Genomic DNA, 25300 nt, shown 5'->3' with positions numbered 1-25300 from the left:
CTGCAACAACCATGGCAATTACAAGTTAAAAAGTAAAATGTATGCAAATTTTAGAATGGAGAATGCGGGAATCGATCCCGCTACCTCTCGTATGCTAAGCGAGCGCTCTACCATTTGAGCTAATTCCCCTGTGTGCTCACTCAGCATCACATTTCAAAAGTAACGTTACTGCTGTCCACACTGTATTTTAAGTCTAATTGCCCATAACATGAGTGTTCAGTTCACTCCTAACTGATGCCTTAACTACACCTAGGGGATGTTTTACACTTCAGGTTGGCATGTTTAGTACTTGAATAGGAGTGATATCACTGTATGTTAACCTAGACTCAGGCCCTACCTAATCTTGGAGATACATTTCTCATGAATGAGTAACCAAGGGAGATACAATTTTTAGGAGTTAGTGCATGTCTAATGCAAGATTAATCACCATATTATGAGAGCCAATGCTATCATCCAGCAAAAAATACTCGTTTTCACCCAACGTGGGGCTCGAACCCACGACCCTGAGATTAAGAGTCTCATGCTCTACCGACTGAGCTAGCCGGGCTCCCACTTAAATATGGTATGCAGACTCATCATTTTTTATTAAGGAAAACTGTTTCTGGATATTCCTCTGCTCTTGTTTTGCAAGGAACTTCACTTTTATACATCCTTCAGAGGAAAGAATGTCAAGTAAAATAAGACGAAATGAAAATGGAAGGTGTGAAATTTTCATTTTGAGATTGCATAAGAAATCAAATTCCTCTCACGTGCTATAGAATACCTAAACACTTTTGATTAAACCACTTTAGTTGTTATAATGACACCAAATTTGAAAGCCATCTGTGACTTTTCTGTTCTTACTCTGCAACAACCATGGCAATTACAAGTTAAAAAGTAAAATGTATGCAAATTTTAAAATGGAGAATGCGGGCATCGATCCCGCTACCTCTCGCATGCTAAGCGAGCGCTCTACCATTTGAGCTAATTCCCCTGTGTGCTCACTCAGCATCACATTTCAAAAGTAACGTTACTGCTGTCCACACTTTATTTTAAGTCTAATTGCCCATAACATGAGTGTTCAGTTCACTCCTAACTGATGCCTTAACTACACCTAGGGGATGTTTTACACTTCAGGTTGGCATGTTTAGTACTTGAATAGGAGTGATATCACTGTATGTTAACCTAGACTCAGGCCCTACCTAATCTTGGAGATACATTTCTCATGAATGAGTAACCAAGGGAGATACAATTTTTAGGAGTTAGTGCATGTCTAATGCAAGATTAATCACCATATTATGAGAGCCAATGCTATCATCCAGCAAAAAATACTCGTTTTCGCCCAACGTGGGGCTCGAACCCACTTCCCTGAGATTAAGAGTCTCATGCTCTACCGACTGAGCTAGCCGGGCTCCCACTTAAATATGGTATGCAGACTCATCATTTTTTATTAAGGAAAACTGTTTCTGGATATTCCTCTGCTCTTGTTTTGCAAGGAACTTCACTTTTATACATCCTTCAGAGGAAAGAATGTCAAGTAAAATAAGACGAAATGAAAATGGAAGGTGTGAAATTTTCATTTTGAGATTGCATAAGAAATCAAATTCCTCTCACGTGCTATAGAATACCTAAACACTTTTGATTAAACCACTTTAGTTGTTATAATGACACCAAATTTGAAAGCCATCTGTGACTTTTCTGTTCTTACTCTGCAACAACCATGGCAATTACAAGTTAAAAAGTAAAATGTATGCAAATTTTAGAATGGAGAATGCGGGCATCGATCCCGCTACCTCTCGCATGCTAAGCGAGCGCTCTACCATTTGAGCTAATTCCCCTGTGTGCTCACTCAGCATCACATTTCAAAAGTAACGTTACTGCTGTCCACACTTTATTTTAAGTCTAATTGCCCATAACATGAGTGTTCAGTTCACGCCTAACTGATGCCTTAACTACACCTAGGGGATGTTTTACACTTCAGGTTGGCATGTTTAGTACTTGAATAGGAGTGATATCACTGTATGTTAACCTAGACTCAGGCCCTACCTAATCTTGGAGATACATTTCTCATGAATGAGTAACCAAGGGAGATACAATTTTTAGGAGTTAGTGCATGTCTAATGCAAGATTAATCACCATATTATGAGAGCCAATGCAATCATCCAGCAAAAAATACTCGTTTTCGCCCAACGTGGGGCTCGAACCCACGACCCTGAGATTAAGAGTCTCATGCTCTACCGACTGAGCTAGCCGGGCTCCCACTTAAATATGGTATGCAGACTCATAATTTTTTATTAAGGAAAACTGTTTCTGGATATTCCTCTGCTCTTGTTTTGCAAGGAACTTCACTTTTATACATCCTTCAGAGGAAAGAATGTCAAGTAAAATAAGACGAAATGAAAATGGAAGGTGTGAAATTTTCATTTTGAGATTGCATAAGAAATCAAATTCCTCTCACGTGCTATAGAATACCTAAACACATTTGATTAAACCACTTTAGTTGTTATAATGACACCAAATTTGAAAGCCATCTGTGACTTTTCTGTTCTTACTCTGCAACAACCATGGCAATTACAAGTTAAAAAGTAAAATGTATGCAAATTTTAGAATGGAGAATGCGGGCATCGATCCCGCTACCTCTCGCATGCTAAGCGAGCGCGCTACCATTTGAGCTAATTCCCCTGTGTGCTCACTCAGCATCACATTTCAAAAGTAACGTTACTGCTGTCCACACTTTATTTTAAGTCTAATTGCCCATAACATGAGTGTTCAGTTCACTCCTAACTGATGCCTTAACTACACCTAGGGGATGTTTTACACTTCAGGTTGGCATGTTTAGTACTTGAATAGGAGTGATATCACTGTATGTTAACCTAGACTCAGGCCCTACCTAATCTTGGAGATACATTTCTCATGAATGAGTAACCAAGGGTGATACAATTTTTAGGAGTTAGTGCATGTCTAATGCAAGATTAATCACCATATTATGAGAGCCAATGCAATCATCCAGCAAAAAATACTCGTTTTCGCCCAACGTGGGGCTCGAACCCACGACCCTGAGATTAAGAGTCTCATGCTCTACCGACTGAGCTAGCCGGGCTCCCACTTAAATATGGTATGCAGACTCATCATTTTTTATTAAGGAAAACTGTTTCTGGATATTCCTCTGCTCTTGTTTTGCAAGGAACTTCACTTTTATACATCCTTCAGAGGAAAGAATGTCAAGTAAAATAAGACGAAATGAAAATGGAAGGTGTGAAATTTTCATTTTGAGATTGCATAAGAAATCAAATTCCTCTCACGTGCTATAGAATACCTAAACACTTTTGATTAAACCACTTTAGTTGTTATAATGACACCAAATTTGAAAGCCATCTGTGACTTTTCTGTTCTTACTCTGCAACAACCATGGCAATTACAAGTTAAAAAGTAAAATGTATGCAAATTTTAGAATGGAGAATGCGGGAATCGATCCCGCTACCTCTCGTATGCTAAGCGAGCGCTCTACCATTTGAGCTAATTCCCCTGTGTGCTCACTCAGCATCACATTTCAAAAGTAACGTTACTGCTGTCCACACTGTATTTTAAGTCTAATTGCCCATAACATGAGTGTTCAGTTCACTCCTAACTGATGCCTTAACTACACCTAGGGGATGTTTTACACTTCAGGTTGGCATGTTTAGTACTTGAATAGGAGTGATATCACTGTATGTTAACCTAGACTCAGGCCCTACCTAATCTTGGAGATACATTTCTCATGAATGAGTAACCAAGGGAGATACAATTTTTAGGAGTTAGTGCATGTCTAATGCAAGATTAATCACCATATTATGAGAGCCAATGCTATCATCCAGCAAAAAATACTCGTTTTCACCCAACGTGGGGCTCGAACCCACGACCCTGAGATTAAGAGTCTCATGCTCTACCGACTGAGCTAGCCGGGCTCCCACTTAAATATGGTATGCAGACTCATCATTTTTTATTAAGGAAAACTGTTTCTGGATATTCCTCTGCTCTTGTTTTGCAAGGAACTTCACTTTTATACATCCTTCAGAGGAAAGAATGTCAAGTAAAATAAGACGAAATGAAAATGGAAGGTGTGAAATTTTCATTTTGAGATTGCATAAGAAATCAAATTCCTCTCACGTGCTATAGAATACCTAAACACTTTTGATTAAACCACTTTAGTTGTTATAATGACACCAAATTTGAAAGCCATCTGTGACTTTTCTGTTCTTACTCTGCAACAACCATGGCAATTACAAGTTAAAAAGTAAAATGTATGCAAATTTTAAAATGGAGAATGCGGGCATCGATCCCGCTACCTCTCGCATGCTAAGCGAGCGCTCTACCATTTGAGCTAATTCCCCTGTGTGCTCACTCAGCATCACATTTCAAAAGAAACGTTACTGCTGTCCACACTTTATTTTAAGTCTAATTGCCCATAACATGAGTGTTCAGTTCACTCCTAACTGATGCCTTAACTACACCTAGGGGATGTTTTACACTTCAGGTTGGCATGTTTAGTACTTGAATAGGAGTGATATCACTGTATGTTAACCTAGACTCAGGCCCTACCTAATCTTGGAGATACATTTCTCATGAATGAGTAACCAAGGGAGATACAATTTTTAGGAGTTAGTGCATGTCTAATGCAAGATTAATCACCATATTATGAGAGCCAATGCTATCATCCAGCAAAAAATACTCGTTTTCGCCCAACGTGGGGCTCGAACCCACTTCCCTGAGATTAAGAGTCTCATGCTCTACCGACTGAGCTAGCCGGGCTCCCACTTAAATATGGTATGCAGACTCATCATTTTTTATTAAGGAAAACTGTTTCTGGATATTCCTCTGCTCTTGTTTTGCAAGGAACTTCACTTTTATACATCCTTCAGAGGAAAGAATGTCAAGTAAAATAAGACGAAATGAAAATGGAAGGTGTGAAATTTTCATTTTGAGATTGCATAAGAAATCAAATTCCTCTCACGTGCTATAGAATACCTAAACACTTTTGATTAAACCACTTTAGTTGTTATAATGACACCAAATTTGAAAGCCATCTGTGACTTTTCTGTTCTTACTCTGCAACAACCATGGCAATTACAAGTTAAAAAGTAAAATGTATGCAAATTTTAGAATGGAGAATGCGGGCATCGATCCCGCTACCTCTCGCATGCTAAGCGAGCGCTCTACCATTTGAGCTAATTCCCCTGTGTGCTCACTCAGCATCACATTTCAAAAGTAACGTTACTGCTGTCCACACTTTATTTTAAGTCTAATTGCCCATAACATGAGTGTTCAGTTCACTCCTAACTGATGCCTTAACTACACCTAGGGGATGTTTTACACTTCAGGTTGGCATGTTTAGTACTTGAATAGGAGTGATATCACTGTATGTTAACCTAGACTCAGGCCCTACCTAATCTTGGAGATACATTTCTCATGAATGAGTAACCAAGGGAGATACAATTTTTAGGAGTTAGTGCATGTCTAATGCAAGATTAATCACCATATTATGAGAGCCAATGCAATCATCCAGCAAAAAATACTCGTTTTCGCCCAACGTGGGGCTCGAACCCACGACCCTGAGATTAAGAGTCTCATGCTCTACCGACTGAGCTAGCCGGGCTCCCACTTAAATATGGTATGCAGACTCATCATTTTTTATTAAGGAAAACTGTTTCTGGATATTCCTCTGCTCTTGTTTTGCAAGGAACTTCACTTTTATACATCCTTCAGAGGAAAGAATGTCAAGTAAAATAAGACGAAATGAAAATGGAAGGTGTGAAATTTTCATTTTGAGATTGCATAAGAAATCAAATTCCTCTCACGTGCTATAGAATACCTAAACACTTTTGATTAAACCACTTTAGTTGTTATAATGACACCAAATTTGAAAGCCATCTGTGACTTTTCTGTTCTTACTCTGCAACAACCATGGCAATTACAAGTTAAAAAGTAAAATGTACGCAAATTTTAGAATGGAGAATGCGGGCATCGATCCCGCTACATCTCGCATGCTAAGCGAGCGCTCTACCATTTGAGCTAATTCCCCTGTGTGCTCACTCAGCATCACATTTCAAAAGTAACGTTACTGCTGTCCACACTTTATTTTAAGTCTAATTGCCCATAACATGAGTGTTCAGTTCACTCCTAACTGATGCCTTAACTACACCTAGGGGATGTTTTACACTTCAGGTTGGCATGTTTAGTACTTGAATAGGAGTGATATCACTGTATGTTAACCTAGACTCAGGCCCTACCTAATCTTGGAGATACATTTCTCATGAATGAGTAACCAAGGGAGATACAATTTTTAGGAGTTAGTGCATGTCTAATGCAAGATTAATCACCATATTATGAGAGCCAATGCTATCATCCAGCAAAAAATACTCGTTTTCACCCAACGTGGGGCTCGAACCCACGACCCTGAGATTAAGAGTCTCATGCTCTACCGACTGAGCTAGCCGGGCTCCCACTTAAATATGGTATGCAGACTCATCATTTTTTATTAAGGAAAACTGTTTCTGGATATTCCTCTGCTCTTGTTTTGCAAGGAACTTCACTTTTATACATCCTTCAGAGGAAAGAATGTCAAGTAAAATAAGACGAAATGAAAATGGAAGGTGTGAAATTTTCATTTTGAGATTGCATAAGAAATCAAATTCCTCTCACGTGCTATAGAATACCTAAACACTTTTGATTAAACCACTTTAGTTGTTATAATGACACCAAATTTGAAAGCCATCTGTGACTTTTCTGTTCTTACTCTGCAACAACCATGGCAATTACAAGTTAAAAAGTAAAATGTATGCAAATTTTAAAATGGAGAATGCGGGCATCGATCCCGCTACCTCTCGCATGCTAAGCGAGCGCTCTACCATTTGAGCTAATTCCCCTGTGTGCTCACTCAGCATCACATTTCAAAAGAAACGTTACTGCTGTCCACACTTTATTTTAAGTCTAATTGCCCATAACATGAGTGTTCAGTTCACTCCTAACTGATGCCTTAACTACACCTAGGGGATGTTTTACACTTCAGGTTGGCATGTTTAGTACTTGAATAGGAGTGATATCACTGTATGTTAACCTAGACTCAGGCCCTACCTAATCTTGGAGATACATTTCTCATGAATGAGTAACCAAGGGAGATACAATTTTTAGGAGTTAGTGCATGTCTAATGCAAGATTAATCACCATATTATGAGAGCCAATGCTATCATCCAGCAAAAAATACTCGTTTTCGCCCAACGTGGGGCTCGAACCCACTTCCCTGAGATTAAGAGTCTCATGCTCTACCGACTGAGCTAGCCGGGCTCCCACTTAAATATGGTATGCAGACTCATCATTTTTTATTAAGGAAAACTGTTTCTGGATATTCCTCTGCTCTTGTTTTGCAAGGAACTTCACTTTTATACATCCTTCAGAGGAAAGAATGTCAAGTAAAATAAGACGAAATGAAAATGGAAGGTGTGAAATTTTCATTTTGAGATTGCATAAGAAATCAAATTCCTCTCACGTGCTATAGAATACCTAAACACTTTTGATTAAACCACTTTAGTTGTTATAATGACACCAAATTTGAAAGCCATCTGTGACTTTTCTGTTCTTACTCTGCAACAACCATGGCAATTACAAGTTAAAAAGTAAAATGTATGCAAATTTTAGAATGGAGAATGCGGGCATCGATCCCGCTACCTCTCGCATGCTAAGCGAGCGCTCTACCATTTGAGCTAATTCCCCTGTGTGCTCACTCAGCATCACATTTCAAAAGTAACGTTACTGCTGTCCACACTTTATTTTAAGTCTAATTGCCCATAACATGAGTGTTCAGTTCACTCCTAACTGATGCCTTAACTACACCTAGGGGATGTTTTACACTTCAGGTTGGCATGTTTAGTACTTGAATAGGAGTGATATCACTGTATGTTAACCTAGACTCAGGCCCTACCTAATCTTGGAGATACATTTCTCATGAATGAGTAACCAAGGGAGATACAATTTTTAGGAGTTAGTGCATGTCTAATGCAAGATTAATCACCATATTATGAGAGCCAATGCAATCATCCAGCAAAAAATACTCGTTTTCGCCCAACGTGGGGCTCGAACCCACGACCCTGAGATTAAGAGTCTCATGCTCTACCGACTGAGCTAGCCGGGCTCCCACTTAAATATGGTATGCAGACTCATCATTTTTTATTAAGGAAAACTGTTTCTGGATATTCCTCTGCTCTTGTTTTGCAAGGAACTTCACTTTTATACATCCTTCAGAGGAAAGAATGTCAAGTAAAATAAGACGAAATGAAAATGGAAGGTGTGAAATTTTCATTTTGAGATTGCATAAGAAATCAAATTCCTCTCACGTGCTATAGAATACCTAAACACTTTTGATTAAACCACTTTAGTTGTTATAATGACACCAAATTTGAAAGCCATCTGTGACTTTTCTGTTCTTACTCTGCAACAACCATGGCAATTACAAGTTAAAAAGTAAAATGTACGCAAATTTTAGAATGGAGAATGCGGGCATCGATCCCGCTACATCTCGCATGCTAAGCGAGCGCTCTACCATTTGAGCTAATTCCCCTGTGTGCTCACTCAGCATCACATTTCAAAAGTAACGTTACTGCTGTCCACACTTTATTTTAAGTCTAATTGCCCATAACATGAGTGTTCAGTTCACTCCTAACTGATGCCTTAACTACACCTAGGGGATGTTTTACACTTCAGGTTGGCATGTTTAGTACTTGAATAGGAGTGATATCACTGTATGTTAACCTAGACTCAGGCCCTACCTAATCTTGGAGATACATTTCTCATGAATGAGTAACCAAGGGAGATACAATTTTTAGGAGTTAGTGCATGTCTAATGCAAGATTAATCACCATATTATGAGAGCCAATGCTATCATCCAGCAAAAAATACTCGTTTTCACCCAACGTGGGGCTCGAACCCACGACCCTGAGATTAAGAGTCTCATGCTCTACCGACTGAGCTAGCCGGGCTCCCACTTAAATATGGTATGCAGACTCATCATTTTTTATTAAGGAAAACTGTTTCTGGATATTCCTCTGCTCTTGTTTTGCAAGGAACTTCACTTTTATACATCCTTCAGAGGAAAGAATGTCAAGTAAAATAAGACGAAATGAAAATGGAAGGTGTGAAATTTTCATTTTGAGATTGCATAAGAAATCAAATTCCTCTCACGTGCTATAGAATACCTAAACACTTTTGATTAAACCACTTTAGTTGTTATAATGACACCAAATTTGAAAGCCATCTGTGACTTTTCTGTTCTTACTCTGCAACAACCATGGCAATTACAAGTTAAAAAGTAAAATGTATGCAAATTTTAGAATGGAGAATGCGGGCATCGATCCCGCTACCTCTCGCATGCTAAGCGAGCGCTCTACCATTTGAGCTAATTCCCCTGTGTGCTCACTCAGCATCACATTTCAAAAGTAACGTTACTGCTGTCCACACTTTATTTTAAGTCTAATTGCCCATAACATGAGTGTTCAGTTCACTCCTAACTGATGCCTTAACTACACCTAGGGGATGTTTTACACTTCAGGTTGGCATGTTTAGTACTTGAATAGGAGTGATATCACTGTATGTTAACCTAGACTCAGGCCCTACCTAATCTTGGAGATACATTTCTCATGAATGAGTAACCAAGGGAGATACAATTTTTAGGAGTTAGTGCATGTCTAATGCAAGATTAATCACCATATTATGAGAGCCAATGCAATCATCCAGCAAAAAATACTCGTTTTCGCCCAACGTGGGGCTCGAACCCACGACCCTGAGATTAAGAGTCTCATGCTCTACCGACTGAGCTAGCCGGGCTCCCATTTAAATATGGTATGCAGACTCATCATTTTTTATTAAGGAAAACTGTTTCTGGATATTCCTCTGCTCTTGTTTTGCAAGGAACTTCACTTTTATACATCCTTCAGAGGAAAGAATGTCAAGTAAAATAAGACGAAATGAAAATGGAAGGTGTGAAATTTTCATTTTGAGATTGCATAAGAAATCAAATTCCTCTCACGTGCTATAGAATACCTAAACACTTTTGATTAAACCACTTTAGTTGTTATAATGACACCAAATTTGAAAGCCATCTGTGACTTTTCTGTTCTTACTCTGCAACAACCATGGCAATTACAAGTTAAAAAGTAAAATGTATGCAAATTTTAGAATGGAGAATGCGGGCATCGATCCCGCTACATCTCGCATGCTAAGCGAGCGCTCTACCATTTGAGCTAATTCCCCTGTGTGCTCACTCAGCATCACATTTCAAAAGTAACGTTACTGCTGTCCACACTTTATTTTAAGTCTAATTGCCCATAACATGAGTGTTCAGTTCACTCCTAACTGATGCCTTAACTACACCTAGGGGATGTTTTACACTTTTGGTTGGCATGTTTAGTACTTGAATAGGAGTGATATCACTGTATGTTAACCTAGACTCAGGCCCTACCTAATCTTGGAGATACATTTCTCATGAATGAGTAACCAAGGGAGATACAATTTTTAGGAGTTAGTGCATGTCTAATGCAAGATTAATCACCATATTATGAGAGCCAATGCAATCATCCAGCAAAAAATACTCGTTTTCGCCCAACGTGGGGCTCGAACCCACGACCCTGATATTAAGAGTCTCATGCTCTACCGACTGAGCTAGCCGGGCTCCCACTTAAATATGGTATGCAGACTCATCATTTTTTATTAAGGAAAACTGTTTCTGGATATTCCTCTGCTCTTGTTTTGCAAGGAACTTCACTTTTATACATCCTTCAGAGGAAAGAATGTCAAGTAAAATAAGACGAAATGAAAATGGAAGGTGTGAAATTTTCATTTTGAGATTGCATAAGAAATCAAATTCCTCTCACGTGCTATAGAATACCTAAACACTTTTGATTAAACCACTTTAGTTGTTATAATGACACCAAATTTGAAAGCCATCTGTGACTTTTCTGTTCTTACTCTGCAACAACCATGGCAATTACAAGTTAAAAAGTAAAATGTATGCAAATTTTAGAATGGAGAATGCGGGCATCGATCCCGCTACCTCTCGCATGCTAAGCGAGCGCTCTACCATTTGAGCTAATTCCCCTGTGTGCTCACTCAGCATCACATTTCAAAAGTAACGTTACTGCTGTCCACACTTTATTTTAAGTCTAATTGCCCATAACATGAGTGTTCAGTTCACTCCTAACTGATGCCTTAACTACACCTAGGGGATGTTTTACACTTCAGGTTGGCATGTTTAGTACTTGAATAGGAGTGATATCACTGTATGTTAACCTAGACTCAGGCCCTACCTAATCTTGGAGATACATTTCTCATGAATGAGTAACCAAGGGAGATACAATTTTTAGGAGTTAGTGCATGTCTAATGCAAGATTAATCACCATATTATGAGAGCCAATGCAATCATCCAGCAAAAAACTACTCGTTTTCGCCCAACGTGAGGCTCGAACCCACGACCCTGAGAATAAGAGTCTCATGCTCTACCGACTGAGCTAGCCGGGCTCCCACTTAAATATGGTATGCAGACTCATCATTTTTTATTAAGGAAAACTGTTTCTGGATATTCCTCTGCTCTTGTTTTGCAAGGAACTTCACTTTTATACATCCTTCAGAGGGAAGAATGTCAAGTAAAATAAGACGAAATGAAAATGGAAGATGTGAAATTTTCATTTTGAGATTGCATAAGAAATCAAATTCCTCTCACGTGCTATAGAATACCTAAACACATTTGATTAAACCACTTTAGTTGTTATAATGACACCAAATTTGAAAGCCATCTGTGACTTTTCTGTTCTTACTCTGCAACAACCATGGCAATTACAAGTTAAAAAGTAAAATGTATGCAAATTTTAGAATGGAGAATGCGGGCATCGATCCCGCTACCTCTCGCATGCTAAGCGAGCGCGCTACCATTTGAGCTAATTCCCCTGTGTGCTCACTCAGCATCACATTTCAAAAGTAACGTTACTGCTGTCCACACTTTATTTTAAGTCTAATTGCCCATAACATGAGTGTTCAGTTCACTCCTAACTGATGCCTTAACTACACCTAGGGGATGTTTTACACTTCAGGTTGGCATGTTTAGTACTTGAATAGGAGTGATATCACTGTATGTTAACCTAGACTCAGGCCCTACCTAATCTTGGAGATACATTTCTCATGAATGAGTAACCAAGGGAGATACAATTTTTAGGAGTTAGTGCATGTCTAATGCAAGATTAATCACCATATTATGAGAGCCAATGCAATCATCCAGCAAAAAATACTCGTTTTCGCCCAACGTGGGGCTCGAACCCACTTCCCTGAGATTAAGAGTCTCATGCTCTACCGACTGAGCTAGCCGGGCTCCCACTTAAATATGGTATGCAGACTCATCATTTTTTATTAAGGAAAACTGTTTCTGGATATTCCTCTGCTCTTGTTTTGCAAGGAACTTCACTTTTATACATCCTTCAGAGGAAAGAATGTCAAGTAAAATAAGACGAAATGAAAATGGAAGGTGTGAAATTTTCATTTTGAGATTGCATAAGAAATCAAATTCCTCTCACGTGCTATAGAATACCTAAACACTTTTGATTAAACCACTTTAGTTGTTATAATGACACCAAATTTGAAAGCCATCTGTGACTTTTCTGTTCTTACTCTGCAACAACCATGGCAATTACAAGTTAAAAAGTAAAATGTATGCAAATTTTAAAATGGAGAATGCGGGCATCGATCCCGCTACCTCTCGCATGCTAAGCGAGCGCTCTACCATTTGAGCTAATTCCCCTGTGTGCTCACTCAGCATCACATTTCAAAAGTAACGTTACTGCTGTCCACACTTTATTTTAAGTCTAATTGCCCATAACATGAGTGTTCAGTTCACTCCTAACTTCAGGTTGGCATGTTTAGTACTTGAATAGGAGTGATATCACTGTATGTTAACCTAGACTCAGGCCCTACCTAATCTTGGAGATACATTTCTCATGAATGAGTAACCAAGGGAGATACAATTTTTAGGAGTTAGTGCATGTCTAATGCAAGATTAATCACCATATTATGAGAGCCAATGCAATCATCCAGCAAAAAATACTCGTTTTCGCCCAACGTGGGGCTCGAACCCACGACCCTGATATTAAGAGTCTCATGCTCTACCGACTGAGCTAGCCGGGCTCCCACTTAAATATGGTATGCAGACTCATCATTTTTTATTAAGGAAAACTGTTTCTGGATATTCCTCTGCTCTTGTTTTGCAAGGAACTTCACTTTTATACATCCTTCAGAGGAAAGAATGTCAAGTAAAATAAGACGAAATGAAAATGGAAGGTGTGAAATTTTCATTTTGAGATTGCATAAGAAATCAAATTCCTCTCACGTGCTATAGAATACCTAAACACTTTTGATTAAATCACTTTAGTTGTTATAATGACACCAAATTTGAAAGCCATCTGTGACTTTTCTGTTCTTACTCTGCAACAACCATGGCAATTACAAGTTAAAAAGTAAAATGTATGCAAATTTTAGAATGGAGAATGCGGGCATCGATCCCGCTACCTCTCGCATGCTAAGCGAGCGCTCTACCATTTGAGCTAATTCCCCTGTGTGCTCACTCAGCATCACATTTCAAAAGTAACGTTACTGCTGTCCACACTTTATTTTAAGTCTAATTGCCCATAACATGAGTGTTCAGTTCACTCCTAACTGATGCCTTAACTACACCTAGGGGATGTTTTACACTTCAGGTTGGCATGTTTAGTACTTGAATAGGAGTGATATCACTGTATGTTAACCTAGACTCAGGCCCTACCTAATCTTGGAGATACATTTCTCATGAATGAGTAACCAAGGGAGATACAATTTTTAGGAGTTAGTGCATGTCTAATGCAAGATTAATCACCATATTATGAGAGCCAATGCTATCATCCAGCAAAAAATACTCGTTTTCACCCAACGTGGGGCTCGAACCCACGACCCTGAGATTAAGAGTCTCATGCTCTACCGACTGAGCTAGCCGGGCTCCCACTTAAATATGGTATGCAGACTCATCATTTTTTATTAAGGAAAACTGTTTCTGGATATTCCTCTGCTCTTGTTTTGCAAGGAACTTCACTTTTATACATCCTTCAGAGGAAAGAATGTCAAGTAAAATAAGACGAAATGAAAATGGAAGGTGTGAAATTTTCATTTTGAGATTGCATAAGAAATCAAATTCCTCTCACGTGCTATAGAATACCTAAACACTTTTGATTAAACCACTTTAGTTGTTATAATGACACCAAATTTGAAAGCCATCTGTGACTTTTCTGTTCTTACTCTGCAACAACCATGGCAATTACAAGTTAAAAAGTAAAATGTATGCAAATTTTAGAATGGAGAATGCGGGCATCGATCCCGCTACCTCTCGCATGCTAAGCGAGCGCTCTACCATTTGAGCTAATTCCCCTGTGTGCTCACTCAGCATCACATTTCAAAAATAACGTTACTGCTGTCCACACTTTATTTTAAGTCTAATTGCCCATAACATGAGTGTTCAGTTCACTCCTAACTGATGCCTTAACTACACCTAGGGGATGTTTTACACTTCAGGTTGGCATGTTTAGTACTTGAATAGGAGTGATATCACTGTATGTTAACCTAGACTCAGGCCCTACCTAATCTTGGAGATACATTTCTCATGAATGAGTAACCAAGGGAGATACAATTTTTAGGAGTTAGTGCATGTCTAATGCAAGATTAATCACCATATTATGAGAGCCAATGCAATCATCCAGCAAAAAATACTCGTTTTCGCCCAACGTGGGGCTCGAACCCACGACCCTGAGATTAAGAGTCTCATGCTCTACCGACTGAGCTAGCCGGGCTCCCATTTAAATATGGTATGCAGACTCATCATTTTTTATTAAGGAAAACTGTTTCTGGATATTCCTCTGCTCTTGTTTTGCAAGGAACTTCACTTTTATACATCCTTCAGAGGAAAGAATGTCAAGTAAAATAAGACGAAATGAAAATGGAAGGTGTGAAATTTTCATTTTGAGATTGCATAAGAAATCAAATTCCTCTCACGTGCTATAGAATACCTAAACACTTTTGATTAAACCACTTTAGTTGTTATAATGACACCAAATTTGAAAGCCATCTGTGACTTTTCTGTTCTTACTCTGCAACAACCATGGCAATTACAAGTTAAAAAGTAAAATGTATGCAAATTTTAGAATGGAGAATGCGGGCATCGATCCCGCTACATCTCGCATGCTAAGCGAGCGCTCTACCATTTGAGCTAATTCCCCTGTGTGCTCACTCAGCATCACATTTCAAAAGTAACGTTACTGCTGTCCACACTTTATTTTAAGTCTAATTGCCCATAACATGAGTGTTCAGTTCACTCCTAACTGATGCCTTAACTACACCTAGGGGATGTTTTACACTTCAGGTTGGCATGTTTAGTACTTGAATAGGAGTGATATCACTGTATGTTAACCTAGACTCAGGCCCTACCTAATCTTGGAGATACATTTCTCATGAATGAGTAACCAAGGGAGATACAATTTTTAGGAGTTAGTGCATGTCTAATGCAAGATTAATCACCATATTATGAGAGCCAATGCAATCATCCAGCAAAAAATACTCGTTTTCGCCCAACGTGGGGCTCGAACCCACGACCCTGATATTAAGAGTCTCATGCTCTACCGACTGAGCTAGCCGGGCTCCCACTTAAATATGGTATGCAGACTCATCATTTTTTATTAAGGAAAACTGTTTCTGGATATTCCTCTGCTCTTGTTTTGCAAGGAACTTCACTTTTATACATCCTTCAGAGGAAAGAATGTCAAGTAAAATAAGACGAAATGAAAATGGAAGGTGTGAAATTTTCATTTTGAGATTGCATAAGAAATCAAATTCCTCTCACGTGCTATAGAATACCTAAACACTTTTGATTAAACCACTTTAGTTGTTATAATGACACCAAATTTGAAAGCCATCTGTGACTTTTCTGTTCTTACTCTGCAACAACCATGGCAATTACAAGTTAAAAAGTAAAATGTATGCAAATTTTAGAATGGAGAATGCGGGCATCGATCCCGCTACCTCTCGCATGCTAAGCGAGCGCTCTACCATTTGAGCTAATTCCCCTGTGTGCTCACTCAGCATCACATTTCAAAAGTAACGTTACTGCTGTCCACACTTTATTTTAAGTCTAATTGCCCATAACATGAGTGTTCAGTTCACTCCTAACTGATGCCTTAACTACACCTAGGTGATGTTTTACACTTCAGGTTGGCATGTTTAGTACTTGAATAGGAGTGATATCACTGTATGTTAACCTAGACTCAGGCCCTACCTAATCTTGGAGATACATTTCTCATGAATGAGTAACCAAGGGAGATACAATTTTTAGGAGTTAGTGCATGTCTAATGCAAGATTAATCACCATATTATGAGAGCCAATGCTATCATCCAGCAAAAAATACTCGTTTTCGCCCAACGTGGGGCTCGAACCCACGACCCTGAGATTAAGAGTCTCATGCTCTATCGACTGAGCTAGCCGGGCTCCCACTTAAATATGGTATGCAGACTCATCATTTTTTATTAAGGAAAACTGTTTCTGGATATTCCTCTGCTCTTGTTTTGCAAGGAACTTCACTTTTATACATCCTTCAGAGGGAAGAATGTCAAGTAAAATAAGACGAAATGAAAATGGAAGGTGTGAAATTTTCATTTTGAGATTGCATAAGAAATCAAATTCCTCTCACGTGCTATAGAATACCTAAACACTTTTGATTAAACCACTTTAGTTGTTATAATGACACCAAATTTGAAAGCCATCTGTGACTTTTCTGTTCTTACTCTGCAACAACCATGGCAATTACAAGTTAAAAAGTAAAATGTATGCAAATTTTAGAATGGAGAATGCGGGCATCGATCCCGCTACCTCTCGCATGCTAAGCGAGCGCTCTACCATTTGAGCTAATTCCCCTGTGTGCTCACTCAGCATCACATTTCAAAAGTAACGTTACTGCTGTCCACACTTTATTTTAAGTCTAATTGCCCATAACATGAGTGTTCAGTTCACTCCTAACTGATGCCTTAACTACACCTAGGGGATGTTTTACACTTCAGGTTGGCATGTTTAGTACTTGAATAGGAGTGATATCACTGTATGTTAACCTAGACTCAGGCCCTACCTAATCTTGGAGATACATTTCTCATGAATGAGTAACCAAGGGAGATACAATTTTTAGGAGTTAGTGCATGTCTAATGCAAGATTAATCACCATATTATGAGAGCCAATGCTATCATCCAGCAAAAAATACTTGTTTTCGCCCAACGTGGGGCTCGAACCCACGACCCTGAGATTAAGAGTCTCATGCTCTACCGACTGAGCTAGCCGGGCTCCCATTTAAATATGGTATGCAGACTCATCATTTTTTATTAAGGAAAACTGTTTCTGGATATTCCTCTGCTCTTGTTTTGCAAGGAACTTCACTTTTATACATCCTTCAGAGGAAAGAATGTCAAGTAAAATAAGACGAAATGAAAATGGAAGGTGTGAAATTTTCATTTTGAGATTGCATAAGAAATCAAATTCCTCTCACGTGCTATAGAATACCTAAACACTTTTGATTAAACCACTTTAGTTGTTATAATGACACCAAATTTGAAAGCCATCTGTGACTTTTCTGTTCTTACTCTGCAACAACCATGGCAATTACAAGTTAAAAAGTAAAATGTATGCAAATTTTAGAATGGAGAATGCGGGCATCGATCCCGCTACATCTCGCATGCTAAGCGAGCGCTCTACCATTTGAGCTAATTCCCCTGTGTGCTCACTCAGCATCACATTTCAAAAGTAACGTTACTGCTGTCCACACTTTATTTTAAGTCTAATTGCCCATAACATGAGTGTTCAGTTCACTCCTAACTGATGCCTTAACTACACCTAGGGGATGTTTTACACTTCAGGTTGGCATGTTTAGTACTTGAATAGGAGTGATATCACTGTATGTTAACCTAGACTCAGGCCCTACCTAATCTTGGAGATACATTTCTCATGAATGAGTAACCAAGGGAGATACAATTTTTAGGAGTTAGTGCATGTCTAATGCAAGATTAATCACCATATTATGAGAGCCAATGCAATCATCCAGCAAAAAATACTCGTTTTCGCCCAACGTGGGGCTCGAACCCACGACCCTGATATTAAGAGTCTCATGCTCTACCGACTGAGCTAGCCGGGCTCCCACTTAAATATGGTATGCAGACTCATCATTTTTTATTAAGGAAAACTGTTTCTGGATATTCCTCTGCTCTTGTTTTGCAAGGAACTTCACTTTTATACATCCTTCAGAGGAAAGAATGTCAAGTAAAATAAGACGAAATGAAAATGGAAGGTGTGAAATTTTCATTTTGAGATTGCATAAGAAATCAAATTCCTCTCACGTGCTATAGAATACCTAAACACTTTTGATTAAACCACTTTAGTTGTTATAATGACACCAAATTTGAAAGCCATCTGTGACTTTTCTGTTCTTACTCTGCAACAACCATGGCAATTACAAGTTAAAAAGTAAAATGTATGCAAATTTTAGAATGGAGAATGCGGGCATCGATCCCGCTACCTCTCGCATGCTAAGCGAGCGCTCTACCATTTGAGCTAATTCCCCTGTGTGCTCACTCAGCATCACATTTCAAAAGTAACGTTACTGCTGTCCACACTTTATTTTAAGTCTAATTGCCCATAACATGAGTGTTCAGTTCACTCCTAACTGATGCCTTAACTACACCTAGGTGATGTTTTACACTTCAGGTTGGCATGTTTAGTACTTGAATAGGAGTGATATCACTGTATGTTAACCTAGACTCAGGCCCTACCTAATCTTGGAGATACATTTCTCATGAATGAGTAACCAAGGGAGATACAATTTTTAGGAGTTAGTGCATGTCTAATGCAAGATTAATCACCATATTATGAGAGCCAATGCTATCATCCAGCAAAAAATACTCGTTTTCGCCCAACGTGGGGCTCGAACCCACGACCCTGAGATTAAGAGTCTCATGCTCTATCGACTGAGCTAGCCGGGCTCCCACTTAAATATGGTATGCAGACTCATCATTTTTTATTAAGGAAAACTGTTTCTGGATATTCCTCTGCTCTTGTTTTGCAAGGAACTTCACTTTTATACATCCTTCAGAGGGAAGAATGTCAAGTAAAATAAGACGAAATGAAAATGGAAGGTGTGAAATTTTCATTTTGAGATTGCATAAGAAATCAAATTCCTCTCACGTGCTATAGAATACCTAAACACTTTTGATTAAACCACTTTAGTTGTTATAATGACACCAAATTTGAAAGCCATCTGTGACTTTTCTGTTCTTACTCTGCAACAACCATGGCAATTACAAGTTAAAAAGTAAAATGTATGCAAATTTTAGAATGGAGAATGCGGGCATCGATCCCGCTACCTCTCGCATGCTAAGCGAGCGCTCTACCATTTGAGCTAATTCCCCTGTGTGCTCACTCAGCATCACATTTCAAAAGTAACGTTACTGCTGTCCACACTTTATTTTAAGTCTAATTGCCCATAACATGAGTGTTCAGTTCACTCCTAACTGATGCCTTAACTACACCTAGGGGATGTTTTACACTTCAGGTTGGCATGTTTAGTACTTGAATAGGAGTGATATCACTGTATGTTAACCTAGACTCAGGCCCTACCTAATCTTGGAGATACATTTCTCATGAATGAGTAACCAAGGGAGATACAATTTTTAGGAGTTAGTGCATGTCTAATGCAAGATTAATCACCATATTATGAGAGCCAATGCTATCATCCAGCAAAAAATACTTGTTTTCGCCCAACGTGGGGCTCGAACCCACGACCCTGAGATTAAGAGTCTCATGCTCTACCGACTGAGCTAGCCGGGCTCCCACTTAAATATGGTATGCAGACTCATCATTTTTTATTAAGGAAAACTGTTTCTGGATATTCCTCTGCTCTTGTTTTGCAAGGAACTTCACTTTTATACATCCTTCAGAGGAAAGAATGTCAAGTAAAATAAGACGAAATGAAAATGGAAGGTGTGAAATTTTCATTTTGAGATTGCATAAGAAATCAAATTCCTCTCACGTGCTATAGAATACCTAAACACTTTTGATTAAACCACTTTAGTTGTTATAATGACACCAAATTTGAAAGCCATCTGTGACTTTTCTGTTCTTACTCTGCAACAACCATGGCAATTACAAGTTAAAAAGTAAAATGTATGCAAATTTTAGAATGGAGAATGCGGGCATCGATCCCGCTACCTCTCGCATGCTAAGCGAGCGCTCTACCATTTGAGCTAATTCCCCTGTGTGCTCACTCAGCATCACATTTCAAAAGTAACGTTACTGCTGTCCACACTTTATTTTAAGTCTAATTGCCCATAACATGAGTGTTCAGTTCACTCCTAACTGATGCCTTAACTACACCTAGGTGATGTTTTACACTTCAGGTTGGCATGTTTAGTACTTGAATAGGAGTGATATCACTGTATGTTAACCTAGACTCAGGCCCTACCTAATCTTGGAGATACATTTCTCATGAATGAGTAACCAAGGGAGATACAATTTTTAGGAGTTAGTGCATGTCTAATGCAAGATTAATCACCATATTATGAGAGCCAATGCTATCATCCAGCAAAAAATACTCGTTTTCGCCCAACGTGGGGATCGAACCCACGACCCTGAGATTAAGAGTCTCATGCTCTACCGACTGAGCTAGCCGGGTTCCCACTTAAATATGGTATGCAGACTCATCATTTTTTATTAAGGAAAACTGTTTCTGGATATTCCTCTGCTCTTGTTTTGCAAGGAACTTCACTTTTATACATCCTTCAGAGGAAAGAATGTCAAGTAAAATAAGACGAAATGAAAATGGAAGGTGTGAAATTTTCATTTTGAGATTGCATAAGAAATCAAATTCCTCTCACGTGCTATAGAATACCTAAACACTTTTGATTAAACCACTTTAGTTGTTATAATGACACCAAATTTGAAAGCCATCTGTGACTTTTCTGTTCTTACTCTGCAACAACCATGGCAATTACAAGTTAAAAAGTAAAATGTATGCAAATTTTAGAATGGAGAATGCGGGCATCGATCCCGCTACCTCTCGTATGCTAAGCGAGCGCTCTACCATTTGAGCTAATTCCCCTGTGTGCTCACTCAGCATCACATTTCAAAAGTAACGTTACTGCTGTCCACACTTTATTTTAAGTCTAATTGCCCATAACATGAGTGTTCAGTTCACTCCTAACTGATGCCTTAACTACACCTAGGGGATGTTTTACACTTCAGGTTGGCATGTTTAGTACTTGAATAGGAGTGATATCACTGCATGTTAACCTAGACTCAGGCCCTACCTAATCTTGGAGATACATTTCTCATGAATGAGTAACCAAGGGAGATACAATTTTTAGGAGTTAGTGCATGTCTAATGCAAGATTAATCACCATATTATGAGAGCCAATGCTATCATCCAGCAAAAAATACTCGTTTTCGCCCAACGTGGGGCTCGAACCCACGACCCTGAGATTAAGAGTCTCATAGCTCTACCGACTGAGCTAGCCGGGCTCCCACTTAAATATGGTATGCAGACTCATCATTTTTTATTAAGGAAAACCGTTTCTGGATATTCCTCTGCTCTTGTTTTGCAAGGAACTTCACTTTTATACATCCTTCAGAGGAAAGAATGTCAAGTAAAATAAGACGAAATGAAAATGGAAGGTGTGAAATTTTCATTTTGAGATTGCATAAGAAATCAAATTCCTCTCACGTGCTATAGAATACCTAAACACTTTTGATTAAACCACTTTAGTTGTTATAATGACACCAAATTTGAAAGCCATCTGTGACTTTTCTGTTCTTACTCTGCAACAACCATGGCAATTACAAGTTAAAAAGTAAAATGTATGCAAATTTTAGAATGGAGAATGCGGGCATCGATCCCGCTACCTCTCGCATGCTAAGCGAGCGCTCTACCATTTGAGCTAATTCCCCTGTGTGCTCACTCAGCATCACATTTCAAAAGTAACGTTACTGCTGTCCACACTTTATTTTAAGTCTAATTGCCCATAACATGAGTGTTCAGTTCACTCCTAACTGATGCCTTAACTACACCTAGGGGATGTTTTACACTTCAGGTTGTCATGTTTAGTACTTGAATAGGAGTGATATCACTGCATGTTAACCTAGACTCAGGCCCTACCTAATCTTGGAGATACATTTCTCATGAATGAGTAACCAAGGGAGATACAATTTTTAGGAGTTAGTGCATGTTTAATGCAAGATTAATCACCATATTATGAGAGCCAATGCAATCATCCAGCAAAAAATACTCGTTTTCGCCCAACGTGGGGCTCGAACCCACGACCCTGAGATTAAGAGTCTCATGCTCTACCGACTGAGCTAGCCGGGCTCCCACTTAAATATGGTATGCAGACTCATCATTTTTTATTAAGGAAAACCGTTTCTGGATATTCCTCTGCTCTTGTTTTGCAAGGAACTTCACTTTTATACATCCTTCAGAGGAAAGAATGTCAAGTAAAATAAGACGAAATGAAAATGGAAGGTGTGAAATTTTCATTTTGAGATTGCATAAGAAATCAAATTCCTCTCACGTGCTATAGAATACCTAAACACTTTTGATTAAACCACTTTAGTTGTTATAATGACACCAAATTTGAAAGCCATCTGTGACTTTTCTGTTCTTACTCTGCAACAACCATGGCAATTACAAGTTAAAAAGTAAAATGTATGCAAATTTTAGAATGGAGAATGCGGGCATCGATCCCGCTACCTCTCGCATGCTAAGCGAGCGCTCTACCATTTGAGCTAATTCCCCTGTGTGCTCACTCAGCATCACATTTCAAAAGTAACGTTACTGCTGTCCACACTTTATTTTAAGTCTAATTGCCCATAACACGAGTGTTCAGTTCACTCCTAACTGATGCCTTAACTACACCTAGGTGATGTTTTACACTTCAGGTTGGCATGTTTAGTACTTGAATAGGAGTGATATCACTGTATGTTAACCTAGACTCAGGCCCTACCTAATCTTGGAGATACATTTCTCATGAATGAGTAACCAAGGGAGGTACAATTTTTAGGAGTTAGTGCATGTCTAATGCAAGATTAATCACCATATTATGAGAGCCAATGCTATCATCCAGCAAAAAATACTAGTTTTCGCCCAACGTGGGGCTCGAACCCACGACCCTGAGATTAAGAGTCTCATGCTCTACCGACTGAGCTAGCCGGGCTCCCACTTGAATATGGTATGCAGACTCATCATTTTTTATTAAGGAAAACTGTTTCTGGATATTCCTCTGCTCTTGTTTTGCAAGGAACTTCACTTTTATACATCCTTCAGAGGAAAGAATGTCAAGTAAAATAAGACGAAATGAAAATGGAAGGTGTGAAATTTTCATTTTGAGATTGCATAAGAAATCAAATTCCTCTCACGTGCTATAGAATACCTAAACACTTTTGATTAAACCACTTTAGTTGTTATAATGACACCAAATTTGAAAGCCATCTGTGACTTTTCTGTTCTTACTCTGCAACAACCATGGCAATTACAAGTTAAAAAGTAAAATGTATGCAAATTTTAGAATGGAGAATGCGGGCATCGATCCCGCTACCTCTCGCATGCTAAGCGAGCGCTCTACCATTTGAGCTAATTCCCCTGTGTGCTCACTCAGCATCACATTTCAAAAGTAACGTTACTGCTGTCCACACTTTATTTTAAGTCTAATTGCCCATAACATGAGTGTTCATTTCACTCCTAACTGATGCCTTAACTACACCTAGGTGATGTTTTACACTTCAGGTTGGCATGTTTAGTACTTGAATAGGAGTGATATCACTGTATGTTAACCTAGACTCAGGCCCTACCTAATCTTGGAGATACATTTCTCATGAATGAGTAACCAAGGGAGATACAATTTTTAGGAGTTAGTGCATGTCTAATGCAAGATTAATCACCATATTATGAGAGCCAATGCTATCATCCAGCAAAAAATACTCGTTTTCGCCCAACGTGGGGCTCGAACCCACGACCCTGAGATTAAGAGTCTCATGCTCTATCGACTGAGCTAGCCGGGCTCCCACTTAAATATGGTATGCAGACTCATCATTTTTTATTAAGGAAAACTGTTTCTGGATATTCCTCTGCTCTTGTTTTGCAAGGAACTTCACTTTTATACATCCTTCAGAGGAAAGAATGTCAAGTAAAATAAGACGAAATGAAAATGGAAGGTGTGAAATTTTCATTTTGAGATTGCATAAGAAATCAAATTCCTCTCACGTGCTATAGAATACCTAAACACTTTTGATTAAACCACTTTAGTTGTTATAATGACACCAAATTTGAAAGCCATCTGTGACTTTTCTGTTCTTACTCTGCAACAACCATGGCAATTACAAGTTAAAAAGTAAAATGTATGCAAATTTTAGAATGGAGAATGCGGGCATCGATCCCGCTACCTCTTGCATGCTAAGCGAGCGCTCTACCATTTGAGCTAATTCCCCTGTGTGCTCACTCAGCATCACATTTCAAAAGTAACGTTACTGCTGTCCACACTTTATTTTAAGTCTAATTGCCCATAACATGAGTGTTCAGTTCACTCCTAACTGATGCCTTAACTACACCTAGGTGATGTTTTACACTTCAGGTTGGCATGTTTAGTACTTGAATAGGAGTGATATCACTGTATGTTAACCTAGACTCAGGCCCTACCTAATCTTGGAGATACATTTCTCATGAATGAGTAACCAAGGGAGATACAATTTTTAGGAGTTAGTGCATGTCTAATGCAAGATTAATCACCATATTATGAGAGCCAATGCTATCATCCAGCAAAAAATACTTGTTTTCGCCCAACGTGGGGCTCGAACCCACGACCCTGAGATTAAGAGTCTCATGCTCTACCGACTGAGCTAGCCGGGCTCCCACTTAAATATGGTATGCAGACTCATCATTTTTTATTAAGGAAAACTGTTTCTGGATATTCCTCTGCTCTTGTTTTGCAAGGAACTTCACTTTTATACATCCTTCAGAGGAAAGAATGTCAAGTAAAATAAGACGAAATGAAAATGGAAGGTGTGAAATTTTCATTTTGAGATTGCATAAGAAATCAAATTCCTCTCACGTGCTATAGAATACCTAAACACTTTTGATTAAACCACTTTAGTTGTTATAATGACACCAAATTTGAAAGCCATCTGTGACTTTTCTGTTCTTACTCTGCAACAACCAT

The 25300-nt window shown here is 38.8% G+C and overlaps 30 non-coding genes across 30 annotated transcripts; all 30 read right to left on the bottom strand.

The window, feature by feature from the left end:
* Nucleotides 1–900: 900 nt before the first annotated feature.
* Nucleotides 901–973, bottom strand: TRNAA-AGC (transfer RNA alanine (anticodon AGC)). Its single transcript has one exon. It is a non-coding gene; the product is annotated as a tRNA-Ala (tRNA).
* Nucleotides 974–1744: 771 nt separating this feature from the next.
* On the bottom strand, nt 1745–1817 carry TRNAA-AGC (transfer RNA alanine (anticodon AGC)). Its single transcript has one exon. It is a non-coding gene; the product is annotated as a tRNA-Ala (tRNA).
* Nucleotides 1818–2162: 345 nt separating this feature from the next.
* Nucleotides 2163–2235, bottom strand: TRNAK-CUU (transfer RNA lysine (anticodon CUU)). The gene has a single exon. It is a non-coding gene; the product is annotated as a tRNA-Lys (tRNA).
* A 771-nt stretch (nt 2236–3006) lies between these two features.
* TRNAK-CUU (transfer RNA lysine (anticodon CUU)) lies at nt 3007–3079 on the bottom strand. Its single transcript has one exon. It is a non-coding gene; the product is annotated as a tRNA-Lys (tRNA).
* A 1197-nt stretch (nt 3080–4276) lies between these two features.
* TRNAA-AGC (transfer RNA alanine (anticodon AGC)) lies at nt 4277–4349 on the bottom strand. Its single transcript has one exon. It is a non-coding gene; the product is annotated as a tRNA-Ala (tRNA).
* Nucleotides 4350–5120: 771 nt separating this feature from the next.
* Nucleotides 5121–5193, bottom strand: TRNAA-AGC (transfer RNA alanine (anticodon AGC)). Its single transcript has one exon. It is a non-coding gene; the product is annotated as a tRNA-Ala (tRNA).
* A 345-nt stretch (nt 5194–5538) lies between these two features.
* Nucleotides 5539–5611, bottom strand: TRNAK-CUU (transfer RNA lysine (anticodon CUU)). The gene has a single exon. It is a non-coding gene; the product is annotated as a tRNA-Lys (tRNA).
* A 1197-nt stretch (nt 5612–6808) lies between these two features.
* Nucleotides 6809–6881, bottom strand: TRNAA-AGC (transfer RNA alanine (anticodon AGC)). Its single transcript has one exon. It is a non-coding gene; the product is annotated as a tRNA-Ala (tRNA).
* Nucleotides 6882–7652: 771 nt separating this feature from the next.
* TRNAA-AGC (transfer RNA alanine (anticodon AGC)) lies at nt 7653–7725 on the bottom strand. The gene has a single exon. It is a non-coding gene; the product is annotated as a tRNA-Ala (tRNA).
* A 345-nt stretch (nt 7726–8070) lies between these two features.
* Nucleotides 8071–8143, bottom strand: TRNAK-CUU (transfer RNA lysine (anticodon CUU)). Its single transcript has one exon. It is a non-coding gene; the product is annotated as a tRNA-Lys (tRNA).
* A 1197-nt stretch (nt 8144–9340) lies between these two features.
* Nucleotides 9341–9413, bottom strand: TRNAA-AGC (transfer RNA alanine (anticodon AGC)). The gene has a single exon. It is a non-coding gene; the product is annotated as a tRNA-Ala (tRNA).
* Nucleotides 9414–9758: 345 nt separating this feature from the next.
* Nucleotides 9759–9831, bottom strand: TRNAK-CUU (transfer RNA lysine (anticodon CUU)). Its single transcript has one exon. It is a non-coding gene; the product is annotated as a tRNA-Lys (tRNA).
* Nucleotides 9832–11028: 1197 nt separating this feature from the next.
* Nucleotides 11029–11101, bottom strand: TRNAA-AGC (transfer RNA alanine (anticodon AGC)). Its single transcript has one exon. It is a non-coding gene; the product is annotated as a tRNA-Ala (tRNA).
* A 1616-nt stretch (nt 11102–12717) lies between these two features.
* Nucleotides 12718–12790, bottom strand: TRNAA-AGC (transfer RNA alanine (anticodon AGC)). The gene has a single exon. It is a non-coding gene; the product is annotated as a tRNA-Ala (tRNA).
* A 736-nt stretch (nt 12791–13526) lies between these two features.
* TRNAA-AGC (transfer RNA alanine (anticodon AGC)) lies at nt 13527–13599 on the bottom strand. The gene has a single exon. It is a non-coding gene; the product is annotated as a tRNA-Ala (tRNA).
* A 771-nt stretch (nt 13600–14370) lies between these two features.
* Nucleotides 14371–14443, bottom strand: TRNAA-AGC (transfer RNA alanine (anticodon AGC)). The gene has a single exon. It is a non-coding gene; the product is annotated as a tRNA-Ala (tRNA).
* A 345-nt stretch (nt 14444–14788) lies between these two features.
* On the bottom strand, nt 14789–14861 carry TRNAK-CUU (transfer RNA lysine (anticodon CUU)). Its single transcript has one exon. It is a non-coding gene; the product is annotated as a tRNA-Lys (tRNA).
* A 1197-nt stretch (nt 14862–16058) lies between these two features.
* TRNAA-AGC (transfer RNA alanine (anticodon AGC)) lies at nt 16059–16131 on the bottom strand. Its single transcript has one exon. It is a non-coding gene; the product is annotated as a tRNA-Ala (tRNA).
* Nucleotides 16132–16902: 771 nt separating this feature from the next.
* On the bottom strand, nt 16903–16975 carry TRNAA-AGC (transfer RNA alanine (anticodon AGC)). The gene has a single exon. It is a non-coding gene; the product is annotated as a tRNA-Ala (tRNA).
* A 345-nt stretch (nt 16976–17320) lies between these two features.
* TRNAK-CUU (transfer RNA lysine (anticodon CUU)) lies at nt 17321–17393 on the bottom strand. Its single transcript has one exon. It is a non-coding gene; the product is annotated as a tRNA-Lys (tRNA).
* A 1197-nt stretch (nt 17394–18590) lies between these two features.
* Nucleotides 18591–18663, bottom strand: TRNAA-AGC (transfer RNA alanine (anticodon AGC)). Its single transcript has one exon. It is a non-coding gene; the product is annotated as a tRNA-Ala (tRNA).
* Nucleotides 18664–19434: 771 nt separating this feature from the next.
* Nucleotides 19435–19507, bottom strand: TRNAA-AGC (transfer RNA alanine (anticodon AGC)). The gene has a single exon. It is a non-coding gene; the product is annotated as a tRNA-Ala (tRNA).
* A 345-nt stretch (nt 19508–19852) lies between these two features.
* On the bottom strand, nt 19853–19925 carry TRNAK-CUU (transfer RNA lysine (anticodon CUU)). Its single transcript has one exon. It is a non-coding gene; the product is annotated as a tRNA-Lys (tRNA).
* A 353-nt stretch (nt 19926–20278) lies between these two features.
* On the bottom strand, nt 20279–20351 carry TRNAA-AGC (transfer RNA alanine (anticodon AGC)). The gene has a single exon. It is a non-coding gene; the product is annotated as a tRNA-Ala (tRNA).
* A 1616-nt stretch (nt 20352–21967) lies between these two features.
* TRNAA-AGC (transfer RNA alanine (anticodon AGC)) lies at nt 21968–22040 on the bottom strand. The gene has a single exon. It is a non-coding gene; the product is annotated as a tRNA-Ala (tRNA).
* A 345-nt stretch (nt 22041–22385) lies between these two features.
* TRNAK-CUU (transfer RNA lysine (anticodon CUU)) lies at nt 22386–22458 on the bottom strand. The gene has a single exon. It is a non-coding gene; the product is annotated as a tRNA-Lys (tRNA).
* A 353-nt stretch (nt 22459–22811) lies between these two features.
* TRNAA-AGC (transfer RNA alanine (anticodon AGC)) lies at nt 22812–22884 on the bottom strand. Its single transcript has one exon. It is a non-coding gene; the product is annotated as a tRNA-Ala (tRNA).
* A 345-nt stretch (nt 22885–23229) lies between these two features.
* On the bottom strand, nt 23230–23302 carry TRNAK-CUU (transfer RNA lysine (anticodon CUU)). Its single transcript has one exon. It is a non-coding gene; the product is annotated as a tRNA-Lys (tRNA).
* A 353-nt stretch (nt 23303–23655) lies between these two features.
* TRNAA-AGC (transfer RNA alanine (anticodon AGC)) lies at nt 23656–23728 on the bottom strand. Its single transcript has one exon. It is a non-coding gene; the product is annotated as a tRNA-Ala (tRNA).
* A 1189-nt stretch (nt 23729–24917) lies between these two features.
* TRNAK-CUU (transfer RNA lysine (anticodon CUU)) lies at nt 24918–24990 on the bottom strand. The gene has a single exon. It is a non-coding gene; the product is annotated as a tRNA-Lys (tRNA).
* Nucleotides 24991–25300: the final 310 nt, after the last annotated feature.

Source organism: Triturus cristatus, chromosome 4_1, assembly GCF_964204655.1.
Source record: "Triturus cristatus chromosome 4_1, aTriCri1.1, whole genome shotgun sequence".
In the NCBI taxonomy this organism is placed as follows: Eukaryota; Metazoa; Chordata; class Amphibia; order Caudata; family Salamandridae; genus Triturus; species Triturus cristatus.
Note: the sequence above shows the minus strand (reverse complement) of the source record. Positions and strands in the feature narration are given on the sequence as shown.